Source organism: Delphinus delphis, chromosome 8 (assembly GCF_949987515.2).
Source record: "Delphinus delphis chromosome 8, mDelDel1.2, whole genome shotgun sequence".
Lineage (NCBI taxonomy): Eukaryota > Metazoa > Chordata > Mammalia > Artiodactyla > Delphinidae > Delphinus > Delphinus delphis.
The window spans coordinates 70628720-70641925 of NC_082690.1; positions in this window are offsets into that span (position 1 = coordinate 70628720).

The following is a 13206-nucleotide window of genomic DNA, read 5'->3' on the forward strand; positions in this document are numbered from 1 at the left end:
GCATCTTTTTGGGCCACCTAGTACTATGCCACTATTGTTCAAAAACTATTGTTCATCCTAGCCTTCAAACGGCCACCAGAGAGGTACGGCCACTGCTGCACAAGCTGACAACATCATGGAAGCCACTCTGGGGGCTCTGCACCTCCGGGGCTGGTAAAGATGGAACCTGTGCTCCTGGCAAAGGCAGGGCGCTCGGCGTTTCTGCAATCCCAGCCCTGCCTGGGGCCCCCATTATAGCAATGAGCACGGCATATTTGACTTTTTACCTTGTCTCTCCTGCTTCTCAGCATGGACGCTTCCTAAGGGATGTCAGACTTTGAATTTCTTATCGTGTTGTTTATATCTAATAAGTGACTCGCCCTGTTTTTTTAAAAGTCAGCTTTTAAAAATACTGTGTTTGAACATCTGTCAAGGGCTGGGGATTAGCTGAATAGGCACTGGATGCCAGGATATTATATTCTCTCTTATCCTTTATACTGTAATTATCTTGATCCTCAAACAACTCAGCACCAGTTACAACCACTTTCGCAGACTTGTTGTTGCTGCAAATTCAAAAAATTATTTTATTTGAATCTAAATTAAACTGATATGTAACAAGGGTTTTTTTTTCATGCTAAGTCTCAAAAAACAGTATCTGCAGATGATTAAAAAAACAGTCAAACATGGACCATTTCAAAGTTTATTTCAAGAATAAACTCATGAAAATTCATCTAATTATGCAGCAGTGTACCAAAAATAATCTTTCCCAAACCTAAATGTGTTTAACAAAACACACAGTCAGCTAAGCCAAATGAAAGCAAACGTGTGTTTATGCCGCAGTCGCCCCTCCCCCTGGTGCTCAAGTGGGCACGAGGGCTTGGCAGGGTTCAGAAGCCTGTTGGAGGCGTCTGCGTGCTGAGCTGGGCTTCTCATTGTTTCCAGTGAGGGGCTGTTGGCACCCACTGGTCACAGAGATGGAGCCTGTTGTGAGTGGTCTCTGTGCGCAGAGCTGGGGTGTGGGAACTTAAGGGATCTCCTCTTAGAAACTTAGGGGACAGGCGACGCTACCAAAATACCATGCGCATGAATGCATGCACACTCAGGCTGCATCTGCCGCTTATTAACATTAACGGTGATGACAGCTACCATGTACTAAGCTCTTGCTCTGGGTCAGGTGTTTATTCAAGGGCCTTACATTCATTTTATCTACTGACCCATGGGACAAAACTGGGAGCTGGTTGTAGATGTAGACACTGAGGACCAAAGGTAAAGCATCTTCCTAAGGTCACACTAGTATCTGGCTGAGCTGCTATGAAATCTGTCTGTTTTTGTTTGTTTTTTGTTTTTTTGGCTGCACTGTGCAGCGTGTGGGATCTTAGTTCCCTGACCAGGGGATCCAACCCCTTGCATTGGAAGCTCGGAGTCTTAACCACTGGACCGCCAGGGAAGTCCTGGAATCTGTCTATTCTTTATCTGCTGTATCATACCATGTCTGTTCAGCCCTGGGCCAGCCTCTCTGGGGAATCCATGGGAATCCCAGCTCTCACAACTCAGACAAGCTCCTCATTGCTCTCAACATCTCAATATACTCATCTGCAGAATAGAGAACACAAAACTTAGGGCATAGTAAAGATTCAAAAAGTCATAAAATACTATTATTCCATTAGACTGTACACCCTCAGAGGGCAGACATGTATCTATTTTATTCATAATTGTATCCCTTGTATCTCCCATAATAGTAACTCTCCCAGTGTTTGGCACATAATGTTCACTAAAGTGTGGGAAGTGAAAGAATAGGAGGTGTGTCCTTCCTATATGTTGTCTGCAGTCTATAAGGGAAGAAAAACTAACCAGTGTGAGCAAAGGAGAGAACAAAATGTCAGCGAACATATCATTAAGGGAATGTGGATGACGTGTCAGGGACTCATCAGTAGTGTCATATTGGAATTGTACCTCGCCAAGCATTAGACATCGGGGTCTGGACCCAGAGCCCCAATTTCCTAGCTGTGTGGCGCAGGCAAGGTTTTGACCCGCTCTGAGCTTCTGTTGTCAGAGAGGAATCCTCACGATCTAACTCTCCTTTTCTCCTTGTACCGTTGTAAGGATCCCCTCAAATACAGAAAGCACTGTCACACACTGTATGAAACCATCATCATTTTTGACAACGAGAATGGGGAAATGAGGCTGAACCCACAGGAGGAAACAGCTAGAAGTTAAAACCATGAAGGAGGGCTCACATTTTGCTGTAAATTAGAATGGATTCCAGGAAGAGAACTGAAATCAAGGGTCTATATCAGGTTCAGATCCTGTTTCCAGAAGCCTGTAGCATCCTGGGGTTCTCACTCACTCTATCACTTGCCACCCAGTGGCAATATTAGGCACTCACTAAATATTTTTAAAATTTAGTTCATTTGTCTTAATTGAAATAAATGAATTGGATTGAATGGAATGGAATGGGTTCAAAACCTAACTAAAACTCACCTGCCCCCAACACAAATCAAATAAAATCACCAAATCAGCTATCTTCACAAGTTTCATGGTCTGTCCCACCACTGTACCTTTTCTCTAACTGAAGCAGAAAAGGAAGGAGCCTGGATTCTGGAAAGGTGCTTGAACACCCAGGAGGAAGGGACCTGGGACTTCCAGGGAAATAGGAAGGTCCCATATCCCTCAAATTACTTGAAACATGCATTCCAAAACTGGCTTAACAAACGGGGGTCTTTTATCCCAGCATTCATGTATTAATTCAGCGAATATTTTTAGTCCCTGCTGAGTGTCTGGCACTGTGCTAGTCCCTGGGTCTCCAGACTTTTCTTATTTTCTGTCTCTGTTACCTTGTGCAAGTCCCTTAAACTTTCTGATCCTCAATTTTTTTATCTGTAAAATTGACATCAATTTTTCATGCCTTCCAGAGTTGGTAGGAGGATCGAATGAGATTAAAATGCTTAGCACACTACCTGACATATAGTGACTACTTTAAAAGAAATAGTAGTTAAAGAATTAAAGATAAAAAAGAAAGATCTCTGGATCTAATAGTCGGATAAGTCATAGGGAGAACTAATTATAGTTGGAAGTTGAAGGCAGTGCATGCCCATGCAGAGAGAAAACCTTCCCCTGCCTACCCTTCCACTGCCATTGAGCCCAGTCTCCTGAGGCCCCCGTCGCTCTCCAGACCCACCTCTCACAGCCCTGCCCCCTGTCCCCACCACGTGCCCTCCTCTTCTGCCACACATGGGTTTGACTGGTTAGTTTTTGAAGAGGCCGTGTTCTTTCAGGCCTCCCTGCTACTTGGAAAAGCCCCAGTAATTCAGCAAGACCTGCCTAATGTCAGCCCCTCTGGGAGACCTTGTCCTCTTGTCCTGGCTGAAGTTTGTTCCCTCCCCTTACTCCTACAGAACTTGGACAGACAGTTGATGCAGTGTTCATTTTGTGGCCAGCTTTCCAGTAGACCGTGAGCTCCGCAAGGTAAGATCCTACCCTTCACTGATTCTTGTGTCTGTGGGGTCTAGACCAGTGCCTGACTCGGGGGCCTTTGGTGATGAATGGGATGGAGGGGGACAAGCAGACAGGCAAGAAGAGAACAAGAGATTCTGGACAGCAGTTCCCAAAGGTTTGGCTGTTAAGACTCACCTGGAGAAATTCTGCAAACAAAGCAAAAGAAAACCCACACACGTTTCCACCCTTCTGAGCTTCTGTCCATGGGAGGCGAGGGGCCCAGGAAAAGATGGATTCACCTTGAAGCTAATGAAACTTAACCTTCAGGATCCTTTACCTTCACAGCCCCTTCCAGGGTCCTGGGAGCTCCAGCAATTTCTTATTCTTAATTTTATATTTTTACAAAAGTGTCCTCCATATGGAATGAGCTCAGGCCCCACAAAACATTGACCAACCTCTGGCCCCAAGATCTGGAGTTTCAATAAGCTGGTCATGTGATTCCAATACACCAGGAGGGTTGGGGATCACTTGCTACTCAATGTGCGATTCACAGACCAGAATCATCAGCGTCGTGGGTGAGTGTGTTCGAAATGCAGGATCTCAGCCCTCCCCTCAGACCCACTGTATCTGAATCCCCATTTTCACAAGACCCCTGGGCTGATTCACATGAAAAATATCACATTCAACATAAAGTCTGTGAAGTGCTGCTCTAGTGGTTTCCCTGAGAGAAAAATTATTTCCAGCTGTGAGATCAGGGAGGCCTTCCTGGAGGAGATGATTTCTGAACGAGACCCTAGAGTAGAGGCAGTGTTTGGGTGTAAGGAAGTATATTCCAACAGAGAGAGCAGCATCAGGAGACTCACGCAGATGGGAAGTATAAGGACAAGTACAAGTACTCCAGGACCTTTCAGCTGGAATTGGACAAGAACGATGGTAGTTAAGCTGTCTGGAGTGGGAATGAGAGAGGCAGGCAGGCCATGGAGGCACACAAGTGCTGGGTTAAGACCTCTGGATTTTAATGCATAGAAATGTGAAGCCTTTGTGTTTGGATGCAAAAGATATGAGAGATCAAGCTGCAAAAGCAAAACTTCCCCTGGGAGAGGGAAGAGGGCAATGATATTCATTCATGCTCAGGTGCAGCCCTTCCTGAAAGAAGTAAAAGAAGGGTTAGGAAGCCAGGAGCGAGGGCTGACAGAAAGCCCTGGGAGGCAAGCATATTTTTTCCCACCCTGGAGGGCTGATGAGACACTCAATACTGCTCCCACATTGGAAACTCCATGAATATTGGCTGATTGTGGTTTAAAGGGGGGAATAAAACTGGTGTGGTCCAGACTGAGTCCTGTGAACTTCTCATCACTCCCCACTCCCTCCAGTCTCCACCCCTGCAGCTTCCTCCATTTAACTCATTCCTGTAGCCCAACAAAACCTCCCTGCAGGGTTGTTAGGAAGATTAAAGGGGATAATATAGCAAAGTACCAGGAATATATTAGGACCTGAAAAAGTGCATATAATCTTTTGAACTTGGAGCCAGAGCTCATGGTTCCCGCTTTTTTCTACCCTATACCTGGTTCAAGTTCTAACACAGAGTAGGTTTTCAATGAATGCTCGATGGAAAACATGGCCACAATACCAGCTAATGGGAAACTCATTATCATTTGGCCTTATGGGTTTTGTCAAGGGTTGTGTTACTATACACACTTTAATAACGCGCCCCAGTAACAATTTAATGAGCACTTACTCTGTGTCAGTCACTGTGCTAAGCATTTTATGTATATTATTTCATCTAATCCCATCGTACAGATGAGAAAGGGAAACTTAGAGATGTTGAGCATCTTGCTCAAAGTCCCATTGTTACTAAGAGACAGAGCTGGAGATAGAACTGAGCACAAGCGTGAGGTCAAAGCACCGCTCAACTGTGAAGCCTCTCATGGGTGTCATAGGTGGAACAGGTTCCACCAGGAAATGTACATTTGGCTTCTCCCTACCCCCACCCCACCTTATGCAAACACTAGGGAGAGTCAACATCACAGTATTCTACTGATGGGATTGTAGACTCACAGTTAGAGATGGAGAAAAGATTAGGGAATAAAGGATTGATCAAGTTCAATTCTGCTGTCTTACGGATGCTAACATATAGGCCCAGAGAGGTTGCTTGAGTTGCTCAAGGTAACATAGCATGAGAGTGAAAGGGTTGGGCTCCATGTAACGTTTCTTGGCTCTTACAATATGGTTCTTACATTAAGACAAAAACAAACATTAAAAAAAAAACAGGTTGTCTTGTTTTGCTCTACCCTCACCTTTTCAAATCCTTCCCCCTGCACCAGATCTCGCCTTCTCTCTCTTTTTAAAATTCCTTTATTTATTGGTTCAGCAAATGTTTACTGAGGCACTATAGTGAAATAAGTTACATTCAGGGAAGAGTCAGGACTTTAGGAATAAATAAGAGTTAAGGAGCAAGAAAGAAAAATAGAAAAAGAAAGGAACAATAAAAGGAATAACAAAAGTAGAAAGGAAGAGAGAAGGGAGAAGGAAGGGAGAAAGGAGAGAGGAAGGAAGGAAAGAGAAAACAACATTAATTGAGCACATTCTATGTGACAGGCACTCTTCTAACCGTGTTACATGTATTTATTTAAATCAAACAGAAACCTTATGAGGTAGTCACTTTCATTATCCCCATTTTGCAGATGAGGCACTTGTGTCACAGAGACCTTAAGTAAATTGCTCAAAGGCAGAGAGCTGGAAGGTGGCGAGGCCAATGCATACACCTAGCAGATATGGCTCCAGAGACCTTGCTGGGGGCTACAGAGGTATTTGTGTTGAAATGTCCTCCAATTGCCCTGATGGCCACTGGAAGGGGAGTAGATGCCAACAGTAGGCACAACAGTGTTCCTGAGAGTCTTTTATCATCTTGTCCATAGTTATTCTCTGAAGAACCATCCTCACATGGTTTGCCATGGACCATCAGCCCCAGGGCATGAAGAGAGGCCTATGATGCACACAGGACAGTGGACAGAGCAGCCCAGAAGGGGGAATGGTCATGTGATTTAGAGCCAGGAGAGCAGGGACTTAGCTGTGTGCCAGCCACTCGCTAGCTGTGACAGATGACGAGTCAATCCACCTCTTTAACTACATGGCTCCTCTGCTGGAGAACGGGAACAATAGTCAGTTCTACCTTATGTAGTTTATAAAATCAAAAGGCAAAGACAAATCAAACATAGCCATCAACACTCCTCTGCTTATTTTGTGTAGAAGTTTGTTTAAAAAGAAAGAAACTGTGTGGGAGGCCTGAGTTTAGGACGAGGATGACAGAGAACTCAAAAGAAGAAGAAAGGTTTAGGAGCTAGCTCTCTGTGGGTAACGCTAAGGGGATGAATTCTTTTGGAAGAACTAGAATGGACCCAGGTGATAGCTAATTGTCTCTGGAATAAATGAATGGTTAGTCATTCATTCATTCAATAAATATTTATTGAATGTCTCCCGTGTGCCAGTCACAGAGCTAGACACTGGGGTACAGTGGTTTAAAGAACGGACGTGGTCCTGATTTTCATAGAGCTTGCCGTCTGCAGAGAGTCAGACACTGAACAAATACATACGGAATTTAAACGCATTATAATAAACGGTGACATGCTACGAGGCAAAGGAAAAGAAGAATTTTCTGTAAGAGGGAGAACCAGCATTGGGCAGGTGGAGACATCCTAGAGGACTCAACAGCCTACCTTCCCCATTCTCCACTACTATCCTCACCGCGCCGGTCCCACCACCCTACATCCTGCCACCCACCGACTGCTATTCAGAAGATCATAGGCCTCTGCTCCCTACGGGTTTGTACTATCTTGGTTCAGGGAGCATCTTAGTCTGTTCAGGCTGCTATAACAAAATACCATAAACTGGGGTGCCTTATAAACAACGAACATTTAGTTCTCACATTTCTGGAAGCTGGGAAATCCAAGAGCCTAGTGCTGGCAGATTCAGGAACCACTTCTTCATTAATGGCAGTCTTCTCACTGTAACCTCCCATGGGGAAGGGGACAAGGGAGTTTTCTCAGGCCTCTTTTATAAGGGCACTAATCCCATTCATGGGGGCTCTGCCTTCATGACCTCAACTCCCAAAGGTCCCACCTCTTAATACCATCCCCTTGCAGGTTAGGATTTCAGCCTGTGAATTTGGGGGGACACAAACATTCAGACCATAGAAATGAGCAGTCTTTTGAATGCCCAAGAAAAATATGTGCACAGGTCCCCAGGTGTCAAGGCTGCTTTCGTCATCAGCCTTCTTTGATGGGCTTCTTGTGTATCATTATTATTCCTACTTCTACAGATTAAAAAAAAAATGTTCACAATAGTACAATGACTTGTCTAAGGTGACACAGCAAGTAAGACCATACTAGGGTTTAGGATGCATGCTCTAAGGGAGGGTGACATAAGAGATCCTGACAGTTATAGAGAAGGCAGAGGGCATGCCTGACCCAGAATGAGGTCAGACTTCCAGGACTGGTGAAGTTCTAACCCTTTGGAAGCTAGAAATAGGGACAACGGCCATTCTCTGGAAGACCTACGACTGGTTCAGTTTGAGTGACCAGAAACAGCCCCCCAAACCCAGGGTCAGGATTTGCAGTTCTCTAAAGGGAGCTGTGGTCAGATGGGGAGGAAGGGGCTTTTCCTAGTACTCCTGTTTCTGGAGGGGCAGCCTACCTTCCCCATTCTCCACTACTATCCTCACCACAACGGTCCCACCACCTCGGCCACCCCCATAACAGTGCAAGCCAGAGAACCAGGGCTTCAGGTGGCCTGGTTAAGTTGCTCCCACACAGCTGCAAAACGACACTCACACAAAAGGAGCAGAGTATGAAGGGAGGCTCCAGGCAGGGGGACGTCAGCGCTGTCTCCGCTCCAGCCCCAGTGCTGAGCCGGCCTGGGAGTAGGCCCCTCCCCAGGAGGCTTCAGAGGCCTGCAGAGCCCGGTCCTGCAGTACCCAGATGCGGACAGTAGGTGGCAGTGGGTGGTGAGAAATCTCGTCCTCGCCGGGCTGGGGCTCCCGAGTCCCAGCCGGGAGAAAAACGTGGCTGGGCTTCGGCCGCGCGGGAGAGAAACGCCCCCGGGGTGGGGCGAGGGGGCCGTCCCGGGACCCGGCGGCTCTGCCCCCGCCGAGGTCAGCGAGGACCAGGGAGGCGGACTCCCTGGGGCTCCCGGTGCCCATGCGGCTCTACTGTCACGGGGAGCCCTGGGGGACCCTGCACCCTGGTGAAGGCCCTGCCCACTGCCTTCCTAGCCAAAATGTGTGCCCGGCGTGGGAATTCATTTCCTACGCAAATAACTTTTTTTTTTAAAACTGAAGAAGAAACTGCCGTTCAGAGAGGCTAAGGGATTGCTGTAGCCACATAGCCGGCTGGCGCTGTGCAGGATTACAACCCAGTCCTATCTAATGAGTCGGTGCTTTTTTCTGTTCCAAGACCCAGTGGGGTATCCCCTTGCGAGAACGCCTGGGTTTAACGTGGGGTGGCCTCCGGTCTGCGTTTAAAACTGTTGGCTCAGCCACGGTGTGGCCCTGGGCCGGTTTTGATTCCTCCCTGCGGCAGCGTCCAGCGAGGGGAGTAGCTGCGATGGCCTCTGGGTGGCCTTCAAGCGCCCTAATTCGCTCCGCAAGCCCTGACTGCACACCCTCCCCCTGCCCAGCATCCGGCCTCTGAGCAAGGACCCTGACAGAGCCGGCCCCACCTCTGTCTGCCTCCTCTAATAAGTGATACCGGGTCTCAGCCCCCTTCGCAGCCTCTGACATTTTACATAACTTGTACTCTGGAGAATTCCTTAGGTCTTTACAGCCGCCCTGCGAGACTGGCAGAGAAGGGGTGTTTATATTTACAAAAGAGAAAACTGAGGCTTCGGAGAGGTGATTTGCCAGTCAGTGCGTGGCTGAGCGGGTCTTGAACCCCAGGTCTTCCAAGCTGACCGGGCGGGAGCAGGGGTGCTGGCGCGAGAGGGTTCTCCTAAAGGCCAGGCCACTTCAGCGCCTGCCTCTTCCAGTCCCGACAGCAGCAGGCGGGAGCCGCGGACAAATTAATTCACGCTATCTTTACATTATGTATAATGCTGCATGATTTTATTTTGCTTCGTTCCCGAAATCTTTTACAGTAATTAGTAGCCAAGTAAAATATAAAAATTAATGCAATATAACACTTTAATGGTAATAATACACCATCCTGTCTAATTAATAAAATCTGTTATTTCCAAGCACGATTATTTATTTGACAAATTGATAGCACACATCCTGTTCATACCCTCTTTCCCGGCTCCCATCCTTTCAGTTTATTGAATAAAATTGTAGCAGGAAAATAAACAGATTGTCTTCTGACCTGACAAGCAAGTGAGAAATAAACCCCTCGCTCATACATCTCTAATTGTTCTCAACAATATTCTCTAACACATGTCCAGGTCGGTTAGAAACAACTCTCAATTTCTCCATCCTTTTTTTTTTTTTTCTTAATAACTGTATCTCATTATCAGGAAACGAGATCTACCTCCCCTTTTTCTTTGGGTAGTGTTTGTATTGGGGCAGATTGGGGAAATGAATTTTTTCACTGTGTTCAGACATTCTGACGGCTCGCTGACGGAGCGATTGCTCGGGCTCTGTTGAGAGAGGCGGTCTGGGCTGCTCTGAGCTACTGCTGCAGAGGAACCCACTTCACAGGCATCAGGAGAGGATCAGAAAGGGAGCAGGGAGGGAGTTCCCTGGTGGCCCAGTGGTTAGGATTCCCGGCTTTCACTGCCGTTGCCTGGCTTCATTCCCTGGTTGGAGAACTGAGATCCCACAAGCCGTGTGGCTCGGCAAAAAAAAAGAAAAAAGAAAAGCAGGGAGTAGGCTGGAAGGACTGTCATCAGGAGTTGGGAAAACAAAACCTGGAAAAGGGTTAAGGCAGGATACTCAGGCCTGGCAATATTTGTGGGTAGGGGCCGAGGAACAATGTCCAGCGTTACTGTGTGTGGAACTTGGGATGAACCACTGATCGAATTACAAACCCGAATGCGTATTATTTTATGTAACACAGGGACATTTTATATGCTGTGAAAATACGAAAGCATTTTAAGCTATAAATAGGGACTCTGAAGCAGAGATAGAGACACAGAGACAGATGGAGAGAAAGACACAGAGAAAGAGCAAGACAGAAAGAGAAAGAAAAAAAGAGGTAGACTCACCATCTGAGGGTTGTTTTGCAGCATTCTTCTCTGAAAGAAAAATTGTGATGTGATCTGTGTTTGGGGGAAAGATACGCTATGCCCAGCTTTCAAGCTACATTTGCTGTAGTAAAAAAGGAAAAATCTCCAAGAGCACACAGGTGAAGAAAGTCACTCTCACATGGAAACTGGCCTTAGTACACAGGCAGAGATGTACATACCTGAGCACACACATAAGCACGTACGCATTCGTGCGTGCGCGCACGCACACACACACACACACACACACACACACACACACACACACACACACACACATATATACAATCCACGATGCGTCTCCAGAGCCCTTTCTGATGTAAAACTCTATGATGTTATGGGCACTAGGCCCAAAACACACACACACACACACACACACACACTACAGACACAATGACATACAACGAATGCACACACATCCTGCTGAGCCCAGGCATTGCATCAGTGCACTCTTGCCCCATTGCTGAGACTTCCTGGGCCACCCTGCCTCACCATGAAGTCTCAGTACTCTGATCTTATTAAACTTCCCCCCACCTTTTCCTCTTGATCTACTCCCCTACCCCACCATCATTATCAGCTAATTCATTGTCTTAATAATAATTTTTAAAAAAATTTAAATAAGATTTGCTTGAGAGCATTTCCTAGTATCTTTGGAAACCCATAAAGTAGATGGTTACTTCAAGCTTTTTGCCAACACCCAGGTATACAGAAGGTGACTGAGAAGTGCAGTTTGAGTACTTTACCTTGTATAAAGTGCTTCCCTATGAATTGTTGTGGGACAGGGGTTACTACACCCATTTTACAGAAGAGGAAACAGGTAGCCTCTTTCCAGGAGGAAACAGTTGGGATATTTATTGAAAAATAATATTTACTGAACACTTTCCATGGGTCAGATACTACCTACACACTTTATAGGCATTATTTCATTTAATCCTCACAGTAACTCCATTGTTCAGTTATTACTCCCAGTATGATAGATGTAGAGACTGCTATTCAGAAGGTTTGTGTAATTTGCCCCAAATTATACAGTTAATATATGATAGGGCTTGGGTTTGAACACTCACCTGTCTGGATTTGCAGTTCCTGAAAGTCCCATCTCTGATACTCACCGGCTGAATGACTCTGAGCAAGTAACGTTACTGGGACTCAGTTTCCTCAACTATAAGACGATTAAAATTCTCACCTCGTGGGATTGATATGAAGGCTAAAGGAGACTAGGTATATAGATACAGATATAGATATAGATATAGATATCTATCTATATACATGTTTCATGCACAACAGAGTGCCAGGCATGCATTAGGAGTTTAATAAAGTCCATTGTTTTCCTTCAGTTTTCCTTTTGTCCTTACGTCAGCCACTGCTCCAGAAATTGCCTAAAAGCTAACTCAGTTGGCTGGGGCTGCACCTAGTGGCAGTTCCAGGTTCCAAGCATTGGTTTTACCATTTGCAAAATAGGAAACGAATGAACAGCTTTTTGTGAAGACAAAATGAGTTAGAGCATGAGAGAGGTCAGCACAGTGCCTGGTATACAGTTGGTGCTAAGTAAATATTTGTGAAAGGAAAAAAGGGAGGGAGGGAGGAAAGGACCAGGGAAGTGGTGCACAGGTGTTTCGGAAGGACCTGTGCTCCAGTAGCTCTCAGGGCCAGGGCCCGATCCCACCCCGGCTCCACCAGGCATTGGGCAGGAATGTTCCAAAGGATGGTGAGTGTCCTGCGGATCTGCTCAATGCCATCGATCAATATGCTTTATGATGTATCTAATTAAGCTTTTTAGCGAGGGATCACGAGATGACAATTTATCCCAGAGCCATCACTCATTAAGATGCTATTTCAGGAGATGACATCCTTCCAACCTTAATTGGCAGAGTTTGCGTGACTGGAATCCCTTGAGAGCAGAGATGCCCCTTGTCATTTTCTCGTCACCTCTGGGATAAGGGGCTCAGCGGGGCCCCGAGAGGCACATGAAATGAATTCGTTGGGTGTTGTAACAGCTCAGGCCCCAACTTCCCAGCTCTGGTCAGCTCCCATCAGCAGGTGGTGAGTCTTTGAGGGAAGGCAGGCAGCCTGTGGCTGTGCAGAGGCCCACATTCAGTCAGAAGCTCCTCCGATGTCTAGTCATGTTGGCTACGGAGGTGACTGCTCCTGCTGAAGCGTCAGTTTCCTCATCTGTAAAGAAGTCATAGTCTTCCCTCCCACCCCCCACCTCACAGAGTTGTTTGCACGATTAAAGGAGATTGTGGAGAGCTTTATAGAGTAGTGGAAAGAGCACGGACTTCGAAGTGAAAGCCTCTAGTTCAACACTCTGTTCTATGACCCACTAGCTGTGTGACTCTGGACAAATTACTTAGTATCTCTGAAACCCGTTTTTTTTTTTTCATGTGCAAAATGAATCAATAATAGTGTCTACTTCAACAGCTTGCTGGAAAGATTTTAAGAGTTTTATACTCAGCCTGGTTTCTGAGGATACTGGGGACACAGAGATGAAAAGTCATGGCAGTGTCCTAAGGGATCCTGTCATACCTTAATATCTGCAGAATAATATCTACACCAAGGACAAGTTACAAACCCAAAGAGGACCCG